The 8,644-nt window shown below is 34.2% G+C and overlaps 1 pseudogene; it reads right to left on the bottom strand.

The window, feature by feature from the left end:
• Positions 1–1,277: 1,277 nt before the first annotated feature.
• On the bottom strand, positions 1,278–8,408 carry LOC120124918 (annotated as a pseudogene).
• Between the last annotated feature and the right edge of the window lie 236 nt (positions 8,409–8,644).

Genomic DNA, 8,644 nt, shown 5'->3' with positions numbered 1-8,644 from the left:
TTTCTTGCATTATGTTTTTTTAATTGTCAAAATTTTGTAAGACTTTTGGAGTTTCTCAAAGCCTTTAAGAGTTTCGTATCCTCTAAACAACTGTAACACTTTGATGTGATCAATGAAAGATTCATATTATTTGTAATTTATCATCCGACAGTAAAAACTATTTAGTTTGTCAATTTACGAATAATCATCATGTTCATACATCTGATATCACCATTATAGATTACGATAAAACCCCCCACATTCAAAACTGAAAAAGGAACTTCATCGTCATCTTTCCTCTACTTAAGAAAAATCAGACAACAAAAAAATGTTCTTTAACTCCACTATTAAACACCGAAAACAATAGTAGATGTTGACAATACATTTTGAAGTATATTTAAATTTTTTTAAAAAGTTTTAGAAGTATAAATTAAAATTTTTAAGAAATTTAAAAGGTTTAACTTAGAAACATTTTTAAAACTGTTGATGTAACTATTTTTTTTTTAGAAATTATGAAACTTAATAAAAAAAATTAAAAAATTTAAGAGGAAACTTAATTAAAAATAATAAAAAATTTAAAATATAATAAAAACTAATTTTTAATAGAGTTTTTAAAGTACTTCATGTTAACTTTTTGAAACTTTGGCGCATAACCCCTCTGGGCCATTATGGTCCCCCACTGTTTGGATAATTAAATGTAGTGAAAGAAGGTTAACCAGCCTAGTTTTGTTGAAGGATAGAAATTAAAGAAAATTACTAAATTCATCGAGTTTTTCAAATATAACATTTTTGTGGTATATTAATATAAAATATGTAAAATAAAATAATAAAAATAATATTTTACCTGTACAAAAATAATTTCAAAGGAAAGTGACGGGAGATAATGATAGTTAATTGCTATTCAAGCATTTGTTTTTCTATCCTTATTCCAATCCACATGTAGGATTAACGTAAATCAATTTTCCACTTGACAATAAAGATATACCTAATTATGAAACAAAGAATAATAGGTTTATTTAGATGGGGAAAAAAGAACAGCAACATAATTAGAAAGTTTTTATCATAATAATAGATCTATGTAATATTTGATTAGGATAAACATATCAATAAATCAAATATTAAAAAAACGAGAAATGATCAAAACAAAAAATATTTTTAATTTAAATGAATATGTGAGAAATGATGTTTCTTGTAACAACAAATAATGGCATATTCCATATTTCATATATACATACAAATAATGGCATATTCCATATTTCATATATACATACTTGCATCTCAAGCAAAATAAATGAATAAATAAATTTAGATTAAGCTTTTATGGGCGCAGAGCTTAGAGGAAAGACCATTGAAATCATTATGCACATCATCTAAGCAAGGCAGAAGAATCATACCAATGGATTCGTCTTAAAATGGAACCTCTTCTGGAAATTACACCTATTCCCTTTTCTTTGACAGGCATCCTTCTCTCAACTGAAAATGTGACTTCAACATAATTCAAATCATGTCTTCGGGAGCTTACACTCTTTCTACCGCCTGAAAGGGACAACACAAGAGAATCTACTCACTCTTTATCCACCATAGCTAAAGAGCTCTGAGTTTTACGTACTTGTTATCGGCTTTGTAGAGTCTGTCCTCGAAGCGTTTAACCCTTGTGCTGGTTTCTATAAGCCATTCCTTCAATGGTACCTTGGTCCAGCAAGAATAGAGCGTATACGAGCTATAGGGTAAAGAAGCCAAAGAATACATCTGGTGTTCTCAACTTATAACCAAAATGCAACAACAGAAAAAATATATCAAAAGAACTGTGCATGAAAGAATGCTTACATCATCTCGTATGAGAAGTTTGCACCCTAAAATGAAAAAACGCTGGAATAAAGTTTCCCCACATCAATGTTATCTGCAAACCCGATAGAGCTGGTTGACACATCGAGAAACAGAACTTACATTGCAATTGCAATGCTATTAAGTTTACGAAGTTGACTGAACCACAGGTGGAGTGGCAAAGAACTTTTGTTCAAATCTCCAGTTGACACCTGGTTGTCCCGAGTACTCAAACAGTAGTGGGTTGAAAATTTTCAGTTTAGATTGTTTCGATATAATTAAAAAGAGGCAAAATATGGTTCTCAATGCCTTCAGAAGAAAGATTGTATTGCAGCTGAGGCATCAGTTTCTGTACCCATAGAAAGTATATCAGATATCTCAGTAAACTTTAAGTCACCCATGGACTGCTGGGAAACCAGCTATAGGATGCTTATTATCACTGTGAACAATTTTCATGATCCGAAACTGCTTTCTCAGTATGTTCTAAGCCTTTCCCACCTTTTGACAGTTCTCGGCTTTCATGAGGAAAACCACCTAAAGAATAGAGGAAGAACCATACCTCAATCAGCCTATTCCTTGCTGCTCACCGTTGATGCTGTGGTATCCATGTTTGTAGATCATTTAAGTGATTTCATTCGATCGATCTCCTCATCTTTTCTCGCTATTGTTTCCTTGAGAGATGCAATCTACAAGAGCCGGATAAACTCGAAAAACAATAATATGAATAGAGTAATAGTACAGTATCATTTACAAATGACTCTCATAAACATTTAAAGGAGACTGAAATAAGATGATGTCTGACTCCAGTTGGGTTTGAATTGGAAATTATAACATTGGAGAAGAAAAAAATGTGATACACGAGGAATATAGAAACTGCACCTGCTCCATTAGCTCCCTAACATCCTTCTCCTCTTTGCTACTTCGTGCAGCACCTAGCTCAACTCCGGAAACCCGTTCAGCAAACTTCAAAGTACTCATAGTTTCGGAATAAGAACTGGCATCGGGATTGAGCTGCACAAGCATAAGGGTCTTTGCCTGGCCTCCTATAGCATACAGTACCATGGAACTTATGTAACATACAGAAATTTAGATGAACCATAACATCAGTGTTCCCTGAGCATAAAAACGAGGAGAAGGTTTTGTAGTTTAAGAATAAAGATGAAAGAAGTACCAAGTGAGCTTTGAAGTACTTGAGTGAGCTTGCTGTTTCTGTAAGGCACATGTGGACACTTTTGTGCAAGAGCAAAAATTACATCTCCAAGGGAAGATAATGATTTGTTTATATGTTGTACTTCCCTAAGCCTATCTCCCGTTACCTCAGATCTATCTACTCTTTCACTGCCTGCTAGATCTACTAAATGAAGATTACCATACAATACAGTTCCGGTCTTTAAATCCTTCCCACGAACATGAACTGTGACTACACTGTAGCAATAAATCTAAATCATGTCACTGGAGAAACATTCAGATGTGATTAAAAATATTAAATATACAAACCTGTGAGAGCGACTGCTTCCTGCATTTAGAGCAGTAGCACCAACAGCGCGATTCTGGAATCCAATATCCATTAAATCTAGAACATCTGAGGGTGATATAACAGGGTGCATGCTAGCATCAGGTACAGCTAACCCATTAGGTTGAGAGAGAGTTGTAATCCCAACCGTGCACGGATTAAGGAAAAGAAATATAACTAAATCATGAATATTACTCAAACTTTCAAAACAAAACACTTCAAAAAGGGATACACACATGCACATGTATATATATATATATATACAGATTTACAAACTTCCATTTAGCAAGTCCATCTTGATTAAAATAAGGATATTTCCTAGGAGAACCATCACTGGATAATAAATCGCGCACTTGTTCATTATATATTTCAACCATTTGAACCCCAACTTCATAGAGAATGTGGTTTCTTCTACTTTGAGAGACTCTGAAGAGATGATTCAAAGCATGATAATTAATACCCCATTCCTCTTCAGTGGCTCCATTAGGACCAGTCTGGAAATGTCAAAAGAAATGTTGAGCGGGATTGTTCAAAATGTTAGCGCAACTTTGTAAAACTTAAGTGAAGGGCTTCATACCATCGTATAGGTTTTCCCAGAACCAGTTTGACCATAAGCAAATATACAGACATTATATCCATCAACTACCGATTTAACAAAAGGTTGAATATCAGAAAACACCTCCCCTGACATTGTTTAAAAGAGTTTCTATAAATTAGATATCATGTGCTTCACAAAACAAAGAGATTCAAATTCATATTGCAAGGAATATCAGTCAAATCAACCAACAACAAACAACTTAAATGATAGAAATGAAAACCTTGAGTAGCATCTGGACCAAAGACTTTATTAAACTTAAATGACCGTTGGCCATCTTTTCCTGGCTTGGAGGGATTTGAAATAACCAACTGTCCATTTTCACTGATACTTTCTATAACCGACATTTTTCCGGCTTGTCCAGGCAGAAATGGCCTTATTCGACAAAAAACTCTAATGTTACCTGTAAAAATTTTACAATACTGAAGGAGGTGACAAACAAAATCACAGGATCCATTAAAAAGAAGCATCTTATAGGTACCTTTCAAATCCTGTAGCTCGTTAAAAAGCTTTCGATTTTCAGCCAGGACTTCATGATGGTTCCCAGCCGCTTCTGTTAATGCTTTAAAAATTGATCCTAAAGAGAAAAAGTTCTTATAACAAATTCTACCAATAACAAAACAAGCTGAAAAAATCTTTTCAACAACAAACCCACCTATGTCTTTAAATTCATAAATATAGCTCTTCTTTGTTTCCAAAATTTCTTGCTTAATGGCTAGGGAAGTTGACCTCAAATCCTGAAACACTTGCACAAATTAGTAAAATGAACGATGCCGAAGAACAAAATTCAAAACTCAAATGAAAAACCAATATATATACCTGCATTGCTTCAAACTGAAAATCAATAGAGCTTTGGTAGATCTTCTCTTTCATATTCCACCTCTTGCGTTTTGACTCGAAACTTGCTTCAAGATCTTTCACCTTATTGTTTGAATCAGAAAGGAGGTACTCAAGATCTTTTATCCTCATCTGAAGTACTGTTATAGCAGCCTTAGCCTCTGCTTCCATTTCCATGGAGTAAAACTTCTGCATCATTCCAGAAATTTCCAGTTCTTGCTTAAGTGCTGCAATTTCAAAGATGTATTTTTCATTTTCTTTCGCTAACTTCATCGTCTCCTGCTTCTCAACCTTCTGTTTTTCTTCCATTTTCACATTCTGCAATTAAGTGAATCAAAAAATTCCATGAGAAAGGTACTCGTATTTCATGAGTTTAGATATTCAGACAGGAAAGACTCCACATTGACATTTTGAAATAATTGATAACCAATGTGTAAAATAACATCTAAATAATTATGCCTGTGACTGTGAGCGAGTTGGACGGAAGCAGCTTGAAAACCAAGAACTGTTCTTTTTTATTCGACTCTTAATCTGATGAGGCTGGTTTGTGAGATGCTGTAACAAATAAGTTCATCAAATACACAGGTTAGCCTCTACACATAAAAGAGAACTTTCTTTTTAGTGGATTTTTTTTTCATTAGTTTGTGCACCTTAGTCTCTTTATGAGTTGCATATACAAGGGCCTCAAGTTCTCTGATTCTCGACCGGTGCTTTTCCTCACGAGCCCTGTAAATATTGTTTTGCTGCAGGCACAATACCACATAAAAATCTATAGAGAGAAACTGAGAAGTAAATCTAGTAATATAGAATAGGATTTACAGTTCTTAGGTGATCTGCTTGAGTAGATAGACGCCGTCCAATCTCCTGCACAACCTTTATCAGTAGACAAGCCACATGCTGAGACAACAAAGATAATTTCATCATCCTCTCTTAACATAATATCCATATATTTGATCATGCATACGTGTAAAATATTAAATCCAAAAACACACAACAGACATAAAAAAGTTACACCCATTAGTTCATCATATACCGTACATTAGGTACTTCACCATTATTTGCTTCAACACTCTCATCCAAAATACCATACACAACATTTAAAAGTGACTGAGTTGGGGCATTCTGCACAGAGGAAATACGAGAATACATCAAACAACAAGTTTTTTTGGGGGTATTTAACAGTAGAAAGCTAGACAAAACACAATGTAAATCATAATAAATTGTGCCCACTTACTTCTAAATTGTTCGGTTCCATCATTTCTAGAATTTTTGTCACAGGGAGCTCAGCATAACACACTTGTTTCAACTGAAACGCTTCATGGAACTTGTGTCCAACATTCTGCAGAACTGTGGCTGGCAGTTCTGTAGAAAGCAGATTTCGCTATATATATGAAATAAGCATATATATACACAGTTTTAATAGATTAGAAATCGATTTTAAAACTGAAAGGTTTTTTCTTTACGTTAGCAGTGATTACAAGGCTAGTATGTCCTAAGTGCAATGTACACAAACTAACCATCAATTAAATAGCCGATTAACTAGAATTGTCTTCATTTTATACATTCCTTATGTCATTTTTCCCATTGAAAGCACTTGAACTTTTCAAAGTATCCCATATACAATGTTATTGAGCACAAACAAGGAGGCACGTAGGCATACCTGGAATTACAGAACTGTGCATGTCACACTGGAATTTTGATCCAGGGGAAGCCTTCCTCATTTCTTCATCAGATAATTGTGGGCGACTGCCAGGGGATGATGCATCCCCATCAATGCTTTCGGCTTTCGTAATGGTACTTATGGCAGATAAGTCCTCTACGGATGATATGAAATGTATCTTTAGTGCTAAAAGGCAGTTGACAACACTCTTCATAGATCCCTGAAGAAGAGGGAAAAAAGTAAGATCATTGAATAACATTTAAATTCTTCCAGGTTCATAAACGAGGAAACAGATAAAACAAAAGCGATAAGTATCTGTGTAGCACCAATATAGTCTTTGATTTTACAGATTAAACATATTCATTAAACTTTTTCAGTTAAATTGATTCATAATTTCAGAATCTCCTGTTTGAATGTGGGTAACAAATCAAATTTCATTTAAATATATTGTTATAAGGAAAAATTCAGTTTATTAGGGTATACCTTGTCTAGGTCTGATAGCTCAAATCTGGGTATTCCCATCTCATCCATAGCAGCCAAAAACCGTTTAACATTTTCTGACTGCAATACTGAAGAATTTTCAGGATACACTTCCTGGGGAAAATATGCACAATAAGTCACAACATAAACATTCTGTAAAATAACATTAAGATCTAATCAAAAGAATCTAAAATACGTAATCAAAGTTAAGTTTCGAACAACCTCGTTTGGAGAATTAGGCCTAAGGATGTTCAAGGTTTTACATAGAACAGTGCCATCAATCAAGCAAGCTCTCAACTCTTCATCAGAGGCTTCTGTTGGCAAACTGAGGTCAGGAAGAATACTGTTTAACCACTCGATCACGATTTCCCGATTCTTGGCTGCAGAAGAGGAAAAGGCAAACAACAAAACACTTAGTTAAACAACATAGAAAGAAAAGCAAAAAAACTAGACAAGTTATATCAGCTTCGTATGCATTGTCTCATAATTACTTCAACATTAACTCAAAAATATGGAAACGCGGTTACATCAGAATAGCCAAATCCTCCATAGTGTTTTGCTTGGTGATCCAGAATTGACTTACCGATCAGATGCTAAAGTTCCTTTGGGGCGTAACTTTAGATTCCTCATTTGCTTAGTCAAGGATGGACCGAGAGGGGCATGTAGGGGCATTTGCCCCTGAAAATTTAAAATTACCTTATATTTTAAATTTTTTCTACGTATTTTCTATTAAAAATCTATTTTCGCCACCTGAAATTTTATAAGTTCAAGTTTACCCATTCAGAATTTTAAAAGTTCAAGTTCGCTCCTGCTAATATAAAGTTCAAGTCTCTATGCTTAGTTATATGCCTTGCATTAATTTTTCTTATTTATTTGCATAAAAAAAATGACATGGGTATATCTTGCAATCACAAAAGAAGATATAAAACACACACGAACACTAAAAGAATCCGGTACCCAGTAAAGAACCTAGCTAAATTATAGTTAGAAAACAGGGAATTCAAGGCAAAGTGTTTGCTTATACACACACACACACAAAGCTAAACACTGTACCATTCAAAGATAAATACATGATCATTCAACATTTGTTAAAATACAAGAAAACAAGAATAAAAAATGCGAAAAAGATGAACAATCTGCAAATTCATGGTAAAAAAAATAGAAAAAGAAAATTAAATCATATGAAACATTACCATAAGATTGGGGAGACATGATAGATCGAAGCCCAACCTGAAAAGGGAGGTGCAAGGTGAACAAAGGTTCAAATGAATCCCTGTTAATTGGCAAAGTATGGGGTTATGTGGTTAAAATAATAATTTTGAAGACTGGGTTTGAAGAATTTTTCTGATCGAATGGCAAACGCTGTAGGATCGGAGGAGAGGGAGAAATCAAGCGGGAAAGAAGGAAACTAACTCCGTTGTCGTCTCAGCCGTGGTTCCGTTGGGTGTTTGCCACGCGTCCAGGATCCGACATCGATGCTCCATCTTTTGTGGCTTGACTTGAGATGTTTACCATCATCATCAACGATGCCAACTCCATACATGATTGTAAAAACTGCAATGTGCGACATAAATTTGATTGATAACTCTATTTTTAGGGTAAATTATGAATTTAGTAACTAAATTATCAATTGTGATCTGTTTTAGTATCTAAACTTTCAATATTTTTAAAATCATATTTAATGTTTAGTTTTTGTTTCATTTTAGTATCTACCATTAAAAACATAATGTGTTTAGAATCTAAACTATCCGTTTTG

The sequence above is a fragment of the Hibiscus syriacus genome, unplaced genomic scaffold, assembly GCF_006381635.1.
Source record: "Hibiscus syriacus cultivar Baekdansim isolate YM2019G1 unplaced genomic scaffold, ASM638163v2 tig00110429_pilon, whole genome shotgun sequence".
Lineage (NCBI taxonomy): Eukaryota > Viridiplantae > Streptophyta > Magnoliopsida > Malvales > Malvaceae > Hibiscus > Hibiscus syriacus.
Note: the sequence above shows the minus strand (reverse complement) of the source record. Positions and strands in the feature narration are given on the sequence as shown.